Source organism: Tachypleus tridentatus, chromosome 3, assembly GCF_004210375.1.
Source record: "Tachypleus tridentatus isolate NWPU-2018 chromosome 3, ASM421037v1, whole genome shotgun sequence".
Classification (NCBI taxonomy): Eukaryota; Metazoa; Arthropoda; class Merostomata; order Xiphosura; family Limulidae; genus Tachypleus; species Tachypleus tridentatus.
This window is the reverse complement of record NC_134827.1, coordinates 49,989,555-50,014,669: the sequence shown is the minus strand read 5'-3', so window position 1 is coordinate 50,014,669 and position 25,115 is coordinate 49,989,555. Positions and strand designations below refer to the sequence as shown.

The window sequence follows — 25,115 nt, the reverse complement described above, 5'->3', positions numbered from 1 at the left end:
CATGGACACAATGCAAGATTCATAGAAACACCGATACTACATGGACACAATGCAAGATTAATAGAAACATCGATACTACATGGACACAATACAAGATTCATAGAAACATCGATACTACATGGACACAATACAAGATTCATAGAAACACCGATACTACATGGACACAATACAAGATTCACAGAAACACCGATACCACATGGACACAATACAAGATTCATAGAAACACCGATACTACATGGACACAATGCAAGATTCATAGAAACACCGATACTACATGGACACAATACAAGATTCATAGAAACACCAATACTACATGGACACAATGCAAGATTCATAGAAACACCAATACTACATGGACATAAAACAAGATTCATAAAAACACCGATACCACATGGACACAATACAAGATTCATAGAAACATCGATACTACATGGACACAATACAAGATTCATAGAAACACCGATACTACATGGACACAATACAAGATTCATAGAAACACCGATACTACATGGACACAATACAAGATTAACAGAAACACCGATACCACATGGACACAATACAAGATTCATAGAAACACCGATACTACATGGACACCATACAAGATTCATAGAAACACCGATACTACATGGACACAATACAAGATTCATAGAAACACCAATACTACATGGACACAATGCAAGATTCATAGAAACACCAATACTACATGGACACAAAACAAGATTCATAGAAACACCGATACCACATGGACACAATACAAGATTCATAGAAACACCGATACTACATGGACACAATACAAGATTCATAGAAACACCGATACCACATGGACACAATACAAGATTCATAGAAACACCAATACTACATGGACACAATGCAAGATTCATAGAAACACCAATACTACATGGACACAAAACAAGATTCATAGAAACACCGATACCACATGGACACAATACAAGATTCATAGAAACATCGATACTACATGGACACAATACAAGATTCATAGAAACACCGATACTACATGGACACAATACAAGATTCATAGAAACACCGATACTACATGGACACAATACAAGATTCATAGAAACACCGATACTACATGGACACAATACAAGATTCATAGAAACACCGATACTACATGGACACAATACAAGATTCATAGAAACACCGATACTACATGGACACAATACAAGATTCATAGAAACACCGATACTACATGGACACAATACAAGATTCATAGAAACACCGATACTACATGGACACAATACAAGATTCATAGAAACACCGATACTACATGGACACAATGCAAGATTCATAGAAACACCGATACCACATGGACACAATGCAAGATTCATAGAAACACCGATACTACATGGACACAATACAAGATTCATAGAAACACCGATACTACATGGACACAATACAAGATTCATAGAAACACCGATACTACATGGACACAATGCAAGACTCATAGAAACACCGATACCACATGGACACAATACAAGATTCATAGAAACACCGATACCACATGGACACAATGCAAGATTCATAAAAGCACCGATACTACATGGACACAATACAAGATTCATAGAAACACCGATACCACATGGACACAATACAAGATTCATAGAAACACCGATACCACATGGACACAATACAACATTCATAGAAACACCGATACCACATGGACACAATGAAAGATTGATAGAAACACCGATACTACATGGACACAATACAAGATTCATAGAAACACCGATACTACATGGACACAATACAAGATTCATAGAAACATCGATACTACATGGACACAATGCAAGATTCATAGAAACACCGATACTACATGGACACAATACAAGATTCATAGAAACACTGATACTACATGGACACAATGCAAGATTCATAGAAACACCGATACCACATGGACATAATATAAGATTCATAGAAACACCGATACTACATGGACACAATGCAAGATTCATAGAAACACCGATACTACATGGACACAATACAAGATTCATAAAAACACCGATACTACATGGACACAATACAAGATTCATAGAAACACCAATACTACATGGACACAATGCAAGATTCATAGAAACACCAATACTACATGGACATAAAACAAGATTCATAGAAACACCGATACCACATGGACACAATACAAGATTCATAGAAACATCGATACTACATGGACACAATACAAGATTCATAGAAACAGCGATACTACATGGACACAATACAAGATTCACAGAAACACCGATACCACATGGACACAATACAAGATTCATAGAAACACCGATACTACATGGACACCATACAAGATTCATAGAAACACCGATACCACATGGACACAATACAAGATTCATAGAAACACCGATACTACATGGACACAATGCAAGATTCATAGAAACACCAATACTACATGGACACAATGCAAGATTCATAGAAACACCGATACTACATGGACACAATACAAGATTCATAGAAACACCGATACTACATGGACACAATGCAAGATTCATAGAAACACCGACACTACATGAACACAATGCAAGATTGATAGAAACACCAATACTACATGGACACAATACAAGATTCATAGAAACACCGATACTACATGGACACAATATAAGATTCATAGAAACACCGATACTACATGGACACAATACAAGATTTATAGAAACACCGATACCACATGGACACAATGCAAGATTCATAGAAACACCGACACTACATGGACACAATACAAGACTCATAGAAACACCAATACTACATGGACACAATACAAGATTCATAGAAACACCGATACTACATGGACACAATACAAGATTCATAGAAACACCGATACTACATGGACACAATGCAAGATTGATAGAAACACCGATACTACATGGACACAATACAAGATTCATAGAAACATCGATACTACATGGACACAATGCAAGATTCATAGAAACACCGATACTACATGGACACAATGCAAGATTCATAGAAACACCGATACTACATGGACACCATACAAGATTCATAGAAACACCGATACTACATGGACACAATACAAGATTCATAGAAACACCAATACTACATGGACACAATGCAAGATTCATAGAAACACCAATACTACATGGACACAATGCAAGATTCATAGAAACACCGATACTACATGGACACAATACAAGATTCATAGAAACACCAATACTACATGGACACAATGCAAGATTCATAGAAACACCGATACTACATGAACACAATGCAAGATTGATAGAAACACCAATACTACATGGACACAATACAAGATTCATAGAAACACCGATACTACATGGACACAATATAAGATTCATAGAAACACCGATACTACATGGACACAATACAAGATTTATAGAAACACCGATACCACATGGACACAATGCAAGATTCATAGAAACACCGACACTACATGGACACAATACAAGACTCATAGAAACATCGAAACTACATGGACACAATACAAGATTCATAGAAACACCAATACTACATGGACACAATACAAGATTCATAGAAACACCGATACTACATGGACACAATACAAGATTCATAGAAACACCGATACTACATGGACACAATGCAAGATTGATAGAAACACCGATACTACATGGACACAATACAAGATTCATAGAAACATCGATACTACATGGACACAATGCAAGATTCATAGAAACACCGATACTACATGGACACAATGCAAGATTCATAGAAACACCGATACTACATGGACACAATGCAAGATTAATAGAAACATCGATACTACATGGACACAATACAAGATTCATAGAAACATCGATACTACATGGACACAATACAAGATTCATAGAAACACCGATACTACATGGACACAATACAAGATTCACAGAAACACCGATACCACATGGACACAATACAAGATTCATAGAAACACCGATACTACATGGACACAATGCAAGATTCATAGAAACACCGATACTACATGGACACAATACAAGATTCATAGAAACACCAATACTACATGGACACAATGCAAGATTCATAGAAACACCAATACTACATGGACATAAAACAAGATTCATAAAAACACCGATACCACATGGACACAATACAAGATTCATAGAAACATCGATACTACATGGACACAATACAAGATTCATAGAAACAGCGATACTACATGGACACAATACAAGATTCATAGAAACAGCGATACTACATGGACACAATACAAGATTAACAGAAACACCGATACCACATGGACACAATACAAGATTCATAGAAACACCGATACTACATGGACACCATACAAGATTCATAGAAACACCGATACTACATGGACACAATACAAGATTCATAGAAACACCAATACTACATGGACACAATGCAAGATTCATAGAAACACCAATACTACATGGACACAAAACAAGATTCATAGAAACACCGATACCACATGGACACAATACAAGATTCATAGAAACATCGATACTACATGGACACCATACAAGATTCATAGAAACACCGATACCACATGGACACAATACAAGATTCATAGAAACACCAATACTACATGGACACAATGCAAGATTCATAGAAACACCAATACTACATGGACACAAAACAAGATTCATAGAAACACCGATACCACATGGACACAATACAAGATTCATAGAAACATCGATACTACATGGACACAATACAAGATTCATAGAAACACCCATACTACATGGACACAATACAAGATTCATAGAAACACCGATACTACATGGACACAATACAAGATTCATAGAAACACCGATACTACATGGACACCATACAAGATTCATAGAAACACCGATACTACATGGACACAATACAAGATTCATAGAAACACCGATACCACATGGACACAATACAAGATTCATAGAAACACCGATACTACATGGACACAATGCAAGATTCATAGAAACACCAATACTACATGGACACAATGCAAGATTCATAGAAACACCGATACTACATGGACACAATACAAGATTCATAGAAACACCAATACTACATGGATACAATGCAAGATTCATAGAAACACCAATACTACATGGACACAATACAAGATTCATAGAAACATCGATACTACATGGACACAATGCAAGATTCATAGAAACACCGATACTACATGGACACAATACAAGATTCATAGAAACACTGATACTACATGGACACAATGCAAGATTCATAGAAACACCGATACCACATGGACATAATATAAGATTCATAGAAACACCGATACTACATGGACACAATACAAGATTCATAGAAACACTGATACTACATGGACACAATGCAAGATTCATAGAAACACCGATACCACATGGACATAATATAAGATTCATAGAAACACCGATACTACATGGACACAATACAAGATTCATAGAAACACCGATACTACATGGACACAATACAAGATTCATAGAAACACCGATACTACATGGACACAATGCAAGACTCATAGAAACACCGATACCACATGGACACAATGCAAGATTCATAAAAACACCGATACTACAAACACCATAGAAACATACTACATGGACACAATACAAGATTCATAGAAACACCGATACTACATGGACACAATACAAGATTCATAGAAACACCGATACTACATGGACACAATACAAGATTCATAGAAACACCAATACTACATGGACACAATGCAAGACTCATAGAAACACCGATACCACATGGACACAATACAAGATTCATAGAAACACCGATACCACATGGACACAATACAAGATTCATAGAAACACCGATACCACATGGACACAATACAACATTCATAGAAACACCGATACCACATGGACACAATGAAAGATTGATAGAAACACCGATACTACATGGACACAATACAAGATTCATAGAAACACCGATACTACATGGACACAATACAAGATTCATAGAAACATCGATACTACATGGACACAATGCAAGATTCATAGAAACACCGATACTACATGGACACAATACAAGATTCATAGAAACACTGATACTACATGGACACAATGCAAGATTCATAGAAACACCGATACCACATGGACATAATATAAGATTCATAGAAACACCGATACTACATGGACACAATACAAGATTCATAGAAACACCGATACTACATGGACACAATACAAGATTCATAGAAACACCGATACTACATGGACACAATGCAAGACTCATAGAAACACCGATACCACATGGACACAATACAAGATTCATAGAAACACCGATACCACATGGACACAATGCAAGATTCATAAAAACACCGATACTACATGGACACAATACAAGATTCATAGAAACACCGATACTACATGGACACAATACAAGATTCATAGAAACACCGATACTACATGGACACAATACAAGATTCATAGAAACACCGATACTACATGGACACAATGCAAGATTCATAGAAACACCGATACCACATGGATATAATATAAGATTCATAGAAACACCGATACTACATGGACACAATACAAGATTCATAGAAACACCGATACTACATGGACACAATACAAGATTCATAGAAACACCGATACCACATGGACACAATACAAGATTCATAGAAACACCGATACCACATGGACACAATGAAAGATTGATAGAAACACCGATACTACATGGACACAATACAAGATTCATAGAAACACCAATAGTACATGGACACAATACAAGATTCATAGAAACATCGATACTACATGGACACAATGCAAGATTCATAGAAACACCGATACTACATGGACACAATACAAGATTCATAGAAACACTGATACTACATGGACACAATGCAAGATTCATAGAAACACCGATACCACATGGACATAATATAAGATTCATAGAAACACCGATACTACATGGACACAATACAAGATTCATAGAAACACCGATACTACATGGACACAATACAAGATTCATAGAAACACCGATACCACATGGACACAATGCAAGATTCATAAAAACACCGATACTACATGGACACAATACAAGATTCATAGAAACACCGATACTACATGGACACAATGCAAGATTCTTAGAAACACCGATACTACATGGACACAATACAAGATTCATAGAAACACCGATACTACATGGACACAATGCAAGATTCATAGAAACACCGATACCACATGGATATAATATAAGATTCATAGAAACACCGATACTACATGGACACAATACAAGATTCATAGAAACACCGATAGTACATGGACACAATACAAGATTCATAGAAACACCAATACTACATGGACACAATGCAAGACTCATAGAAACACCGATACCACATGGACACAATACAAGATTCATAGAAACACCGATACCACATGGACACAATGCAAGATTCATAAAAACACCGATACTACATGGACACAATACAAGATTCATAGAAACACCGATACTACATGGACACAATGCAAGATTCTTAGAAACACCGATACTACATGGACACAATACAAGATTCATAGAAACACCGATACTACATGGACACAATGCAAGATTCATAGAAACACCGATACCACATGGACATAATAGAAGATTCATAGAAACAACGATACTACATGGACACAATACAAGATTCATAGAAACACCGATACTACATGGACACAATACAAGATTCATAGAAACACCAATACTACATGGACACAATGCAAGACTCATAGAAACACCGATACCACATGGACACAATACAAGATTCATAGAAACACCGATACCACATGGACACAATGCAAGATTCATAAAAACACCGATACTACATGGACACAATGCAAGATTCATAAAAACACCGATACTACATGGACACAATACAAGATTCATAAAAACACCGATACTACATGGACACAATGCAAGATTCTTAGAAACACCGATACTACATGGACACAATACAAGATTCATAGAAACACCGATACTACATGGACACAATGCAAGATTCATAGAAACACCGATACCACATGGACACAATACAAGATTCATAGAAACACCAATACTACATGGACACAATGCAAGACTCATAGAAACACCGATACCACATGGACACAATACAAGATTCATAGAAACACCGATACCACATGGACACAATACAAGATTCATAGAAACACCGATACCACATGGACACAATGCAAGATTCATAAAAACACCGATACTACATGGACACAATACAAGATTCATAGAAACACCAATACTACATGGACACAATACAAGATTCATAGAAACACCGATACTACATGGACACAATGCAAGACTCATAGAAACACCGATACCACATGGACACAATACAAGATTCATAGAAACACCGATACCACATGGACACAATGCAAGATTCATAAAAACACCGATACTACATGGACACAATGCAAGATTCTTAGAAACACCGATACTACATGGACACAATACAAGATTCATAGAAACACCAATACTACATGGACACAATGCAAGATTCATAGAAACACCGATACTACATGAACACAATGCAAGATTGATAGAAACACCAATACTACATGGACACAATACAAGATTCATAGAAACACCAATACTACATGGACACAATATAAGATTCATAGAAATACCGATACTACATGGACACAATACAAGATTCATAGAAACACCAATACTACATGGACACAATGCAAGATTCATAGAAACACCAATACTACATGGACACAATGCAAGATTCATAGAAACACCGATACTACATGGACACAATACAAGATTCATAGAAACACCAATACTACATGGACACAATGCAAGATTCATAGAAACACCGATACTACATGAACACAATGCAAGATTGATAGAAACACCAATACTACATGGACACAATACAAGATTCATAGAAACACCGATACTACATGGACACAATATAAGATTCATAGAAACACGGATACTACATGGACACAATACAAGATTCATAGATACACCGATACTACATGGACACAATACAAGATTCATAGAAACACCGATACCACATGGACACAATGCAAGATTCATAGAAACACCGACACTACATGGACACAATACAAGATTCATAGAAACATCGATACTACATGGACACAATACAAGATTCATAGAAACACCAATACTACATGGACACAATACAAGATTCATAGAAACACCGATACTACATGGACACAATACAAGATTCATAGAAACACCGATACTACATGGACACAATACAAGATTCATAGAAACACCGATACTACATGGACACAATACAAGATTCATAGAAACACCGACACTACAATTATTGATGACGAGAAACGTACTTGAAAATATTTCTCAGAACGGCTGCAATGGGTTTTGACATAGTTCTTTCTTTATCAATAACAGTTTTCATACCCATAGCATGTGTTCTGAAATACACGATACGACAGGTATTCCAACTGATGTATCCACAGCTCACCGAATGACTGTTTATATATTGCCACCAACACGACAGAATGAATACTTCATTTCTATAACCGTGCACACTTAGCCTCAAACCATGAATTTCTTTCGTTACGAGAATCTAAACTTTTTGTTCATGAAAAGAATCTCTTTAGTTTCCGAGTTCATGAACAGGGCAGGGTCTTTTGTAGTTACTACCGGGTTAGCGCGTGCGACTCAACAGCTGTGGACTTAAATTGAGCCTAAATAAATTGAATTTTCATGAATTTTTTTTTCTCTTTCCAAGCAGTTCTGAGTTATTGTTTCATTATTATCTACTTTCATCTCCGGTTCCTAAGTTATCACAATATATATATGGCAGATGTCTGAGTTTCTTTGTGCAAGTGAGAATATATATATAAATCTTAACACCTGTTACAACGTTAAGAAAATAGACGAATGCGTCTGTTATACTAGAAACCGTTCGTCAAAAACCAAGCCTGAGAAACAACTTTAGTCCTCTCTATTTATATTAAAAAAAATAATAATAGTGTCTAAGAAAGTAAACTATTGTGAATGTTATTTATAAACGTGATATTAGTTTGTGAACCAATAATTAGTATGTTAACTGTTTCAAATGAAATGAAAAGGCTAGAATTTACCTTAAGGTTCTCGTTTTATGTTCTGTATGAATGTAGCTACAGTTCACAGTTTTAAACTGGTCTTGTTTGATATTTTTGTTTATACAGTATGTTAATTTATATGCTATAACAGTCTTATTAGTTCAATCACATCAGGGGTCAGAAGAGGAAATCCTCTTTTTAAAAAGTAATGCAAAAAACTCGAGTATTTAATTAATTACGTGAAATTAATGCTTATCATCCTTTACTTTGTAGAATTCCCTCACGATACAATCATCAAACATCGCCAGGTGTGTGTCAAAAGGTAAATCTGAGGTGAGTTATAATATTAGAGAAAACAACTGGACTATATATTGGTAAGTATGATATTAGAGTATAAAACTATAAACACACATAGGTAAATATGATATTAGAGGATAAAACTGGAACATGTATTGATAAATATGATATTAGAGGATAAAACCAGAACATGTATTGGTAAATATGGTGTTAAAGGATAAAACTAGAACATGTATTGGTAAATATCATATTGGAGAATAAAACTAGAACATGTATAGGTAAATATTGTGTTAGAGGATAAAACTAGAACATGTATAGGTAAATATTGTGTTAGAGGATAAAACTAGAACATGTATAGGTTAAATATGGTGTTAGAGGATAAAACTAGAACATGTATAGGTAAATATGATATTAGAGGATAAAACCAGAACATGTATTGGTAAGTACGGTGTTAGAGGATAAAACTAGAACATGTATAGGTAAATATGGTGTTAGAGGATAAAACTAGAACATGTATTGATAAATATGATATTAGAGGATAAAACCAGAACATGTATTGGTAAGTATGGTGTTAGAGGATAAAACTAGAACATGTATAGGTAAATATGATATTAGAGGATAAAACCAGATCATGTATTGGTAAGTATGGTGTTAGAGGATAAAACTAGAACATGTATAGGTAAATATGGTGTTAGAGGATAAAACTAGAACATGTATTGGTAAGTATGGTGTTAGAGGATAAAACTAGAACATGTATAGGTAAATATGATATTAGAGGATAAAACCAGAACATGTATTGGTAAGTATGGTGTCAGAGGATAAAACTAGAACATGTATAGGTAAATATGATATTAGAGGATAAAACTAGAAAATGTATTGGTAAATATCATATCAGAGGTTAAAACTAGAACATGTATAGATAAATATGATATTAGAGGATAAAACTAGAACATGTATGGGTAAATATGATATTAGAGGATAAAACTAGAACATGTATAGGTAAATATCATATTAGTGGATAAAACTAGAACATGTATAGGTAAATATGATATTAGGGGGATAAAACTACAACACGTATTGGTAAGTATGGTGTTACAGGATAAAACTAGAACATGTATAGGTAAATATAATATTAGAGGATAAAACTAAAACATGTATAGATAAATATGATATTAGAGGATTAAACTAGTACGTGTATAGCTAAATAAGATATTAGAGGATAAAACTACAACATGTATAGGTAAGTATGGTGTTACAGGATAAAACTAGAACATGTATTGGTAAGTATGGTGTTACAGGATAAAACTAGAACATGTACTGGTAAGTATGGTGTTACAGGATAAAACTAGAACATGTATTGGTAAGTATGGTATTACAGGATAAAACTAGAACATGTATTGTTAAGTATGATGTTACAGGATAAAACTAGAAAATCTCCAGTTCATCATGGTATAGTATGAAAATGAGCTATATATGTATTATGTTTTTAAAGATTAAAAATTTTATTATATAAAATTATTTTAGAAATAAAATGAATTATAACATTAACACTTTTTTTTATGTAATCGAAACTTGTCACCAGATGTACGACTGTAAAAACCATATTCGTGTCATACAACCAATATTGGATGGCAGCAGGCTCTATGTGTGTGGAACAAATGCTTTCAGTCCAATGGACTGGATTATTTACGTAAGTGATTTGGATACCTTGTAAGTGAAGTTTTCAGTTACAACACCAGAGGTTCACTTATTGTGAAGAAAAAACAACCATTAGATGTATATATTAACTTGTATTGTAGATCAGTTGATTGAAGGGTGGAGAAATGTTAGCTTGTATTGTAGATCAGTTGATTGAAGGGTGGAGAAATGTTAGCTTGTATTGTAGATCAGTTCATGGAAGGGTGAAGAAATGTTAGCTTGTATTGTAGATCAGTTCATGGAAGGGTGGAGATATGTTAGCTTGTATTGTAGATCAGTTGATTGAAGGGTGGAGAAATGTTAGCTTGTATTGTAGATCAGTTGATTGAAGGGTGGAGAAATGTTAGCTTGTATTGTAGATGAGTTCATGGAAGGGTGGAGATATGTTAGCTTGTATTGTAGATCAGTTGATTGAAGGGTGGAGAAATGTTAGCTTGTATTGTAGATCAGTTGATTGAAGGGTGGAGATATGTTAGCTTGTATTGTAGATCAGTTGATTGAAGGGTGGAGAAATGTTAGCTTGTATTGTAGATCAGTTGATTGAAGGGTGGAGAAATGTAAGCTTGTATTGTAGAGCAGTTGATTGAAGGGTGGAGAAATGTTAGCTTGTATTGTAGATCAGTTACACGGAAGGGTGGAGAAATGTTAGCTTGTATTGTAGATCAGTTCACGGAAGGGTGGAGAAATGTTAGCTTGTATTGTAGATTGGTTCTTGTGAGGGTAGACAAATGTTAGCTTTTATTGTAGACTTGTTATTTGAAGGATGCTCTTCAGTCTGTGTTTAAAATATCATGTTTATTATTTCAGGCCAACCTTACCCATGTCAACCAGAGGAATACAATCCCAGGTATTGGAGATGGTGTAGCCAAGTGTCCTTTTGACCCAGATGATAATGCTACAGCCGTATGGGTCGGTAGGTCATCTGTACAGAGATGCATGAACATAAGTTTTTATCTTATTGTTTATTAATTTTATTGTAGTCTTTAATAATGAAAAATTTGATTGGCTGTAAAAAATACCTTACTAATATGTATAATAGTTACTATATTGTGATTGGCTGTACAAAATACCTTACAAATATATATTGTATTTATTAGATTGTGGTTGGCTATAGACATTATCTTACTAATATGTACAGTAGTTCCTATGTTGTGGTTGGCTGTAGAAAACATCTTACTTATATGTATAGTAGTTACTACATTGTGGTTGGCTGTAGACATTATGTTACTAATATGTAAAGTAGTTCCAATGTTGTGGTTGGCTGTAGAAAATAGCTTACTAATTTATACAGTAGGTACTACGTTGTGGTTGGCTGTAAAAATATCTTACAAATATGTACAGTAGCTATTATGTTGTGGTTGGTTGTAGAAAATATCTTACTAATGTGTGTAGTAGTTACGAAATTGTGGTTTGCTGTAGAAAACACCTTACTAATATCTGTACAAAATTGTGGTTGGCTGTAGAAATTATCTTACTAATATGTACAGTATTTGATAAACTGTATTAAATCTGGATGGCTGTGGAAAGTACATTACATATGTGTATCGTATTTACTATATTGTACTGTATAGTATATACTAGATTGTATTGAAGGTATATTACATACCTGTATAGTATTTACTAGATTGTAATGAAGGTATATTACATACCTGCATAGTATTTACTAGATTGTAATGAAGGTATATTACATACCTGCATAGTATTTACTAGATTGTAATGAAGGTATAATACATACCTGTATAGTATTTACCAGATTGTAATGAAGGTATACTACATACCTGTATAGTATTTACCAGATTGTAATGAAGGTATACTACATACCTGTATAGTATTTACTATATTGTAATGAAGGTATATTACATACCTGCATAGTATTTACTAGATTGTAATGAAGGTATATTACATACCTGCATAGTATTTACTAGATTGTAATGAAGGTATAATACATACCTGTATAGTATTTACCAGATTGTAATGAAGGTATACTACATACCTGTATAGTATTTACCAGATTGTAATGAAGGTATACTACATACCTGTATAGTATTTACTATATTGTAATGAAGGTATACTACATACCTGTATAGTATTTACCAGATTGTAATGAAGGTATATTACATACCTGTATAGTATTTACCAGATTGTAATGAAGGTATACTACATACCTGTATAGTATTTACCAGATTGTAATGAAGGTATACTACATACCTGTATAGTATTTACCACATTGTAATGAAGGTATACTACATACCTGTATAGTATTTACTATATTGTAATGAAGGTATACTACATACCTGTATAGTATTTACCAGATTGTAATGAAGGTATAGTACATACCTGTATAGTATTTACCAGATTGTAATGAAGGTATACTACATACCTGTATAGTATTTACTAGATTGTAATGAAGGTATATTACATACCTGTATAGTATGTACTATATTGGAAAGAAAGTATACTACATACCTGCATAGTATTTACTAGATTGTAATGAAGGTATATTACATACCTGTATAGTATTTACTATATTGTAATGAAGGTATATTACATACCTGTATAGTATTTACTATATTGTAATGAAGGTTACTACATACCTGTATAGTATTTGCTATATTGTAATAAAGGTATATTACATACCTGTATAGTATTTCCTATATTGTAATGAAGGTATACTACATACCTGTATAGTATTTACCAGATTGTAATGAAGGTATACTTCATACCTGTATAGTATTTACTATATTGTAATGAAGGTATACTACATACCTGTATATTATTTACCAGATTGTAATGAAGGTATACTACATACCTGTATAGTATTTACCAGATTGTAATGAAGGTATACATCACACCTGTATAGTATTTACCAGATTGTAATGAAGGTATAGTACATACCTGTATAGTATTTACCAGATTGTAATGAAGGTATACTACATACCTGTATAGTATTTACTAGATTGTAATGAAGGTATATTACATACCTGTATAGTATGTACTATATTGGAAAGAAAGTATACTACATACCTGCATAGTATTTACTAGATTGTAATGAAGGTATATTACATACCTGTATAGTATTTACTATATTGTAATGAAGGTATATTACATACCTGTATAGTATTTACTATATTGTAATGAAGGTTACTACATACCTGTATAGTATTTACCAGATTGTAATGAAGGTATATTAGATACCTGTATAGTATTTACTAGATTGTAATGAAGGTATATTACATACCTGTACAGCATTTACCAGATTGTAATGAAGGTATATTACATACCTGTATAGTATTTACTATATTGTAATGAAGGTATACTACATACCTGTATATTATTTACCAGATTGTAATGAAGGTATACTACATACCTGTATAGTATTTACCAGATTGTAATGAAGGTATACTACATACCTGTATAGTATTTACCAGATTGTAATGAAGGTATACATCACACCTGTATAGTATTTACCAGATTGTAATGAAGGTATATTACATACCTGTATAGTATTTACTAGATTGTAATGAAGGTATATTACATACCTGTATAGTATTTACAAGATTGTAATGAAGGTATATTACTTACCTGTATAGTATTTACTATATTGTAATGAAGGTATATTACATACCTGTATAGTATTTACTATATTGTAATGAAGGAATATTACATACCTGTATAGTATTTACTAGATTGTAATGAAGGTATATTACATACCTGTATAGTATTTACTAGATTGTAATGAAGGTATACTACATACCTGTATAGTATTTACTAGATTGTAATGAAAGTATGCTACATACCTGTATAGTATTTACCAGATTGTAATGAAGGTATACTACATACCTGTATAGTATTTACTATATTGTAATGAAGGTATACTACATACCTGTATAGTATTTACCAGATTGTAATGAAGGTATAGTACATACCTGTATAGTATTTACCAGATTGTAATGAAGGTATACTACATACCTGTATAGTATTTACTAGATTGTAATGAAGGTATATTACATACCTGTATAGTATGTACTATATTGGAAAGAAAGTATACTACATACCTGTATAGTATTTACTAGATTGTAATGAAGGTATATTACATACCTGTATAGTATTTACTATATTGTAATGAAGGTATATTACATACCTGTATAGTATTTACTATATTGTAATGAAGGTTACTACATACCTGTATAGTATTTGCTATATTGTAATGAAGGTATATTACATACCTGTATAGTATTTGCTATATTGTAATGAAGGTATACTACATACCTGTATAGTATTTACCAGATTGTAATGAAGGTATACTTCATACCTGTATAGTATTTACCAGAGTGTAATGAAGGTATATTAGATACCTGTATAGTATTTACTAGATTGTAATGAAGGTATATTACATACCTGTACAGTATTTACCAGATTGTAATGAAGGAATATTACATACCTGTATAGTATTTACTATATTGTAATGAAGGTATACTACATACCTGTATATTATTTACCAGATTGTAATGAAGGTATACTACATACCTGTATAGTATTTACCAGATTGTAATGAAGGTATATACATCAACCTGTATAGTATTTACAGATTGTAATGAAGGTATATTACATACCTGTATAGTATTTACCAGATTGTAATGAAGGTATACATCACACACCTGTATAGTATTTACCAGATTGTAATGAAGGTATATTACATACCTGTATAGTATTTACCAGATTGTAATGAAGGTATACTACATACCTGTATAGTATTTACCAGATTGTAATGAAGGTATACTACATACCTGTATAGTATTTATTAGATTGTAATGAAGGTATAGTACATACCTGTATAGTATTTACCAGATTGTAATGAAGGTATACTACATACCTGTATAGTATTTACTAGATTGTAATGAAGGTATATTACATACCTGTATAGTATTTACCAGATTGTAATGAAGGTATATTACATACCTGTATAGTATGTACTATATTGGAAAGAAAGTATACTACATACCTGTATAGTATTTACTAGATTGTAATGAAGGTATATTACATACCTGTGTAGTATTTACTATATTGTAATGAAGGTATATTACATACCTGTATAGTATTTACTATATTGTAATGAAGGTTACTACATACCTGTATAGTATTTGCTATATTGTAATGAAGGTATACTTCATACCTGTATAGTATTTACCAGATTGTAATGAAGGTATATTAGATACCTGTATAGTATTTACTAGATTGTAATGAAGGTATATTACATACCTGTACAGTATTTACCAGATTGTAATGAAGGTATAATACATACCTGTATAGTATTTACTATATTGTAATGAAAGTATACTACATACCTGTATATTATTTACCAGATTGTAATGAAGGTATATTACATACCTGTATAGTATTTACCAGATTGTAATGAAGGTATACATCATACCTGTATAGTATTTACCAGATTGTAATGAAGGTATATTACATACCTGTATAGTATTTACCAGATTGTAATGAAGGTATACTACATACCTGTATAGTATTTACTAGATTGTAATGAAGGTATATTACATACCTGTATAGTATTTACCAGATTGTAATGAAGGTATATTACTTACCTGTATAGTATTTACTATATTGTAATGAAGGTATATTACATACCTGTATAGTATTTACTATAGTGTAATGAAGGAATATTACATACCTGTATAGTATTTACTAGATTGTAATGAAGGTATATTACATACCTGTATAGTATTTACTATATTGTAATGAAGGTATATTACATACCTGTATAGTATTTACTAGATTGTAATGAAGGTATACTACATACCTGTATAGTATTTACCAGATTGTAATGAAAGTATACTACATACCTGTATAGTATTTACCAGATTGTAATGAAAGTATACTACATACCTGTATAGTATTTACCACATTGTAATGAAGGTATACATCACACCTGTATAGTATTTACCAGATTGTAATGAAGGTATATTACATACCTGTATAGTATTTACTATATTGTAATGAAGGTATATTACATACCTGTATAGTATTTACTATATTGTAATGAAGGAATATTACATACCTGTATAGTATTTACTAGATTGTAATGAAGGTATATTACATACCTGTATAGTATTTACTAGATTGTAATGAAGGTATACTACATACCTGTATAGTATTTACTAGATTGTAATGAAAGTATGCTACATACCTGTATAGTATTTACCAGATTGTAATGAAGGTATACTACATACCTGTATAGTATTTACTATATTGTAATGAAGGTATACTACATACCTGTATAGTATTTACCAGATTGTAATGAAGGTATAGTACATACCTGTATAGTATTTACCAGATTGTAATGAAGGTATACTACATACCTGTATAGTATTTACTAGATTGTAATGAAGGTATATTACATACCTGTATAGTATGTACTATATTGGAAAGAAAGTATACTACATACCTGTATAGTATTTACTAGATTGTAATGAAGGTATATTACATACCTGTATAGTATTTACTATATTGTAATGAAGGTATATTACATACCTGTATAGTATTTACTATATTGTAATGAAGGTTACTACATACCTGTATAGTATTTGCTATACTGTAATGAAGGTATATTACATACCTGTATAGTATTTGCTATATTGCAATGAAGGTATACTACATACCTGTATAGTATTTACCAGATTGTAATGAAGGTATACTTCATACCTGTATAGTATTTACCAGAGTGTAATGAAGGTATATTAGATACCTGTATAGTATTTACTAGATTGTAATGAAGGTATATTACATACCTGTACAGTATTTACCAGATTGTAATGAAGGTATATTACATACCTGTATAGTATTTACTATATTGTAATGAAGGTATACTACATACCTGTATATTATTTACCAGATTGTAATCAAGGTATACTACATACCTGTATAGTATTTACCAGATTGTAATGAAGGTATACATCACACCTGTATAGTATTTACCAGATTGTAATGAAGGTATATTACATACCTGTATAGTATTTACCAGATTGTAATGAAGGTATACTACATACCTGTATAGTATTTACTAGATTGTAATGAAGGTATATTACATACCTGTATAGTATTTACCAGATTGTAATGAAGGTATATTACTTACCTGTATAGTATTTACTATATTGTAATGAAGGTATATTACATACCTGTATAGTATTTACTATATTGTAATGAAGGAATATTACATACCTGTATAGTATTTACTAGATTGTAATGAAGGTATATTACATACCTGTATAGTATTTACTATATTGTAATGAAGGTATATTACATACCTGTATAGTATTTACCAGATTGTAATGAAGGTATAGTACATACCTGTATAGTATTTACCAGATTGTAGTGAAGGTATACTACATACCTGTATAGTATTTACTAGATTGTAATGAAGGTATATTACATACCTGTATAGTATGTACTATATTGTAATGAAGGTATATTACATACCTGTATAGTATTTACTATATTGTAATGAAGGAATATTACATACCTGTATAGTATTTACTAGATTGTAATGAAGGTATATTACATACCTGTATAGTATTTACTATATTGTAATGAAGGTATATTACATACCTGTATAGTATTTACCAGATTGTAATGAAGGTATAGTACATACCTGTATAGTATTTACCAGATTGTAATGAAGGTATACTACATACCTGTATAGTATTTACTAGATTGTAATGAAGGTATATTACATACCTGTATAGTATGTACTATATTGGAAAGAAAGTATACTACATACCTGTATAGTATTTACTAGATTGTAATGAAGGTATATTACATACCTGTATAGTATTTACTATATTGTAATGAAGGTATATTACATACCTGTATAGTATTTACTATATTGTAATGAAGGTTACTACATACCTGTATAGTATTTGCTTTTTTGTAATGAAGGTATATTACATACCTGTATAGTATTTGCTATATTGTAATGAAGGTATACTACATACCTGTATAGTATTTACCAGATTGTAATGAAGGTATACTACATACCTGTATAGTATTTACCAGATTGTAATGAAGGTATACATCACACCTGTATAGTATTTACCAGATTGTAATGAAGGTATACTACATACCTGTATAGTATTTACCAGATTGTAATGAAGGTATACTACATACCTGTATAGTATTTACTATATTGTAATGAAGGTATACTACATACCTGTATAGTATTTACCAGATTGTAATGAAGGTATATTACATACCTGTATAGTATTTACCAGATTGTAATGAAGGTATACTACATACCTGTATAGTATTTACCACATTGTAATGAAGGTATACTACATACCTGTATAGTATTTACCAGATTGTAATGAAGGTATAGTACATACCTGTATAGTATTTACCAGATTGTAATGAAGGTATACTACATACCTGTATAGTATTTACTAGATTGTAATGAAGGCATATTACATACCTGTATAGTATTTACCAGATTGTAATGAAGGTATATTACATACCTGTATAGTATGTACTATATTGGAAAGAAAGTATACTACATACCTGTATAGTATTTACTAGATTGTAATGAAGGTATAGTACATACCTGTATAGTATTTACCAGATTGTAATGAAGGTATACCACATACCTGTATAGTATTTACTAGATTGTAATGAAGGTATATTACATACCTGTATAGTATTTACCAGATTGTAATGAAGGTATATTACATACCTGTATAGTATGTACTATATTGGAAAGAAAGTATACTACATACCTGTATAGTATTTACTAGATTGTAATGAAGGTATATTACATACCTGTATAGTATTTACTATATTGTAATGAAGGTATATTACATACCTGTATAGTATTTACTATATTGTAATGAAGGTTACTACATACCTGTATAGTATTTGCTATATTGTAATGAAGGTATACTTCATACCTGTATAGTATTTACCAGATTGTAATGAAGGTATATTAGATACCTGTATAGTATTTACTAGATTGTAATGAAGGTATATTACATACCTGTACAGTATTTACCAGATTGTAATGAAGGTATATTACATACCTGTATAGTATTTACTATATTGTAATGAAGGTATACTACATACCTGTATATTATTTACCAGATTGTAATGAAGGTATACTACATACCTGTATAGTATTTACCAGATTGTAATGAAGGTATACATCATACCTGTATAGTATTTACCAGATTGTAATGAAGGTATATTACATACCTGTATAGTATTTACCAGATTGTAATGAAGGTATACTACATACCTGTATAGTATTTACTAGATTGTAATGAAGGTATGTTACATACCTGTATAGTATTTACCAGATTGTAATGAAGGTATATTACTTACCTGTATAGTATTTACTATATTGTAATGAAGGTATATTACATACCTGTATAGTATTTACTATATTGTAATGAAGGAATATTACATACCTGTATAGTATTTACTAGATTGTAATGAAGGTATATTACATACCTGTATAGTATTTACTATATTGTAATGAAGGTATATTACATACCTGTATAGTATTTACTAGATTGTAATGAAGGTATACTACATACCTGTATAGTATTTACCAGATTGTAATGAAAGTATACTACATACCTGTATAGTATTTACTATATTGTAATGAAGGTATACTACATACCTGTATAGTATTTACCAGATTGTAATGAAGGTATATTACATACCTGTATAGTATGTACTATATTGGAAAGAAAGTATACCACATACCTGTATAGTATTTACTAGATTGTAATGAAGGTATATTACATACCTGTATAGTATTTACTATATTGTAATGAAGGTATATTACATACCTGTATAGTATTTACTATATTGTAATGAAGGTTACTACATACCTGTATAGTATTTGCTATATTGTAATGAAGGTATATTACATACCTGTATAGTATTTGCTATATTGTAATGAAGGTATACTACATACCTGTATAGTATTTACCAGATTGTAATGAAGGTATACTTCATACCTGTATAGTATTTACCAGATTGTAATGAAGGTATATTAGATACCTGTATAGTATTTACTAGATTGTAATGAAGGTATATTACATACCTGTACAGTATTTACCAGATTGTAATGAAGGTATACATCATACCTGTATAGTATTTACCAGATTGTAATGAAGGTATATTACATACCTGTATAGTATTTACCAGATTGTAATGAAGGTATACTACATACCTGTATAGTATTTACTAGATTGTAATGAAGGTATATTACATACCTGTATAGTATTTACCAGATTGTAATGAAGGTATACTACATACCTGTATAGTATTTACCAGATTGTAATGAAGGTATACTACATACCTGTATAGTATTTACCAGATTGTAATGAAGGTATACTCATACCTGTATAGTATTTACCAGATTGTAATGAAGGTATATTAGATACCTGTATAGTATTTACTAGATTGTAATGAAGGTATATTACATACCTGTACAGTATTTACCAGATTGTAATGAAGGTATATTACATACCTGTATAGTATTTACTATATTGTAATGAAGGTATACTACATACCTGTATATTATTTACCAGATTGTAATGAAGGTATACTACATACCTGTATAGTATTTACCAGATTGTAATGAAGGTATACATCATACCTGTATAGTATTTACCAGATTGTAATGAAGGTATATTACATACCTGTATAGTATTTACCAGATTGTAATGAAGGTATATTACATACCTGTATAGTATTTACCAGATTGTAATGAAGGTATACCACATACCTGTATAGTATTTTACCAGATTGTAATGAAGGTATATTACATACCTGTATAGTATTTACCAGATTGTAATGAAGGTATACTACATACCTGTATAGTATTTACCAGATTGTAATGAAGGTATACTACATACCTGTATAGTATTTACCACATTGTAATGAAGGTATATTACATACCTGTATAGTATTTACTATATTGTAATGAAGGTATACTACATACCTGTATAGTATTTACCAGATTGTAATGAAGGTATAGTATATACCTGTATAGTATTTACCAGATTGTAATGAAGGTATACTACATACCTGCATAGTATTTACTAGATTGTAATGAAGGTATATTACATATCTGTATAGTATTTACCAGATTGTAATGAAGGTATATTACATACCTGTATAGTATGTACTATATTGGAAAGAAAGTATACTACATACCTGTATAGTATTTACTAGATTGTAATGAAGGTATATTACATACCTGTATAGTATTTACTATATTGTAATGAAGGTATATTACATACCTGTATAGTATTTACTATATTGTAATGAAGGTTACTACATACCTGTATAGTATTTGCTATATTGTAATGAAGGTATATTACATACCTGTATAGTATTTGCTATATTGTAATGAAGGTATACTTCATACCTGTATAGTATTTACCAGATTGTAATGAAGGTATACTACATACCTGTATAGTATTTACCAGATTGTAATGAAAGTATACTACATACCTGTATAGTATTTACCAGATTGTAATGAAGGTATACTACATACCTGTATAGTATTTACTAGATTGTATTGAAAGCAACAAAAATTATTCAGCTGTTTTATTAAGATTTAACACAATTTGTTTACTGTCAAATAATTATTAAAGTATCGGTAAAAAGAACACTGTAGGTGTTGTACACCAGAAGATGCTTTATGACATATTTCATGTGTAGGTGTTGTAAACCAGAAGATGCTTTTATGACATATTTCATGTGTAGGTGTTGTACACCAGAAGATGCTTTATGACATATTTCATGTGTAGGTGTTGTACACCAGAAGATGCTTTATGACATATTTCATGTGTAGGTGTTGTACACCAGAAGATGCTTTATGACATATTTCATGTGTAGGTGTTGTACACCAGAAGATGCTTTATGACATATTTCATATAACTTAGAACATTACAACAACTTTTACAGTCCACCAAGTTAGGGATTTCTTATCAGTTATCAAACAAGGAAGTATTCATGTAACTTACTACATCAGGTAATGTTAAGATAATAAGCTTCATTATGTGTGTATATATATATATATTTGATTATGTTATTTCAACCACCATTACTCTCAGCCATTATATCTTTTTTCGGCTGGAATATAATAATACAGACAGCATTACCTCTATTACAGAAAAAGGTAATCCAGGCCGACTACCTGGACTATACAGTGGAACTGTGGCAGAGTTTACTAAAGCAGATGCAGTCATCTTTAGAACTGATTTATATGACTTCAACACCAGAAAAAAAATTTACCCCTTTCAAAGGACCATCAAATATGACTCAAAATGGTTGGACAGTATGTAATTTTGTTTGTAGTTTAAAGGGACATAGATCTTTAATGTTTGTGACAGGTTTACTGTAGTTTAAACAGTACACTGTAGTGTTGTAACAAGTTTACTGTAGTTTAAACAACACAATATAGTGTTGTGACAGGTTTACTGTAGTTTAAACAACACAATATAGTGTTGTAACAGGTTTACTGTAGTTTAAACAGTGCAATACAGTGTGACAGGTTTACTGCAGTTTAAACTGTGCAATATAGTGTTGTGATGGGTTTACTGTAGTTTAAACTGTACAATATAGTGTTGTGATGGGTTTACTGCAGTTTAAACTGTATAATATAGTGTTGTGACAGGTTTACTGTAGTTTAAACTGTACAATAGTCTTGTGACAGGTTTACTACAGTTTAAACTGTACAGAATAGTGTTGTAACAGGTTTAGTGTAGTTTAAACTGTACAATATAGTGTTGTGATGGGTCTACTGTAGTTTAAACTGTACAATATAGTGTTATGATGGGTTTACTGTAGTTTAAACAACACAATATAGTGTTGTGATGGGTTCACTGCAGTTTAAACAACACAATATAGTGTTGTGATGGGTTTACTGTAGTTTAAACTGTACAATATAGTGTTGTGACAGGTTTACTGTAGTTTAAACTGCACAATATAGTGTTGTGATAGGTTTACTGTAGTTTAAACCGTACAATGTAGTGTTGTGACAGGTTCACTGTAGTTTAAACAGTAAAATATAGTGTTTGAAGA

At 31.8% G+C, this 25,115-nt stretch overlaps 1 pseudogene across 1 annotated transcript in view; it reads left to right on the top strand.

Annotated features, from left to right (window-relative positions):
* Positions 1-25,115, top strand: part of LOC143246818 (semaphorin-2A-like) — a 45,152-nt pseudogene that overhangs the window by 8,513 nt on the left and 11,524 nt on the right. The window contains exons 2-5 of the transcript XR_013026175.1: positions 10,287-10,346; positions 11,893-12,000; positions 12,816-12,921; positions 24,205-24,369. The product of XR_013026175.1 is annotated as a semaphorin-2A-like (transcript). The remainder of the gene's footprint in view (positions 1-10,286; positions 10,347-11,892; positions 12,001-12,815; positions 12,922-24,204; positions 24,370-25,115) is intronic.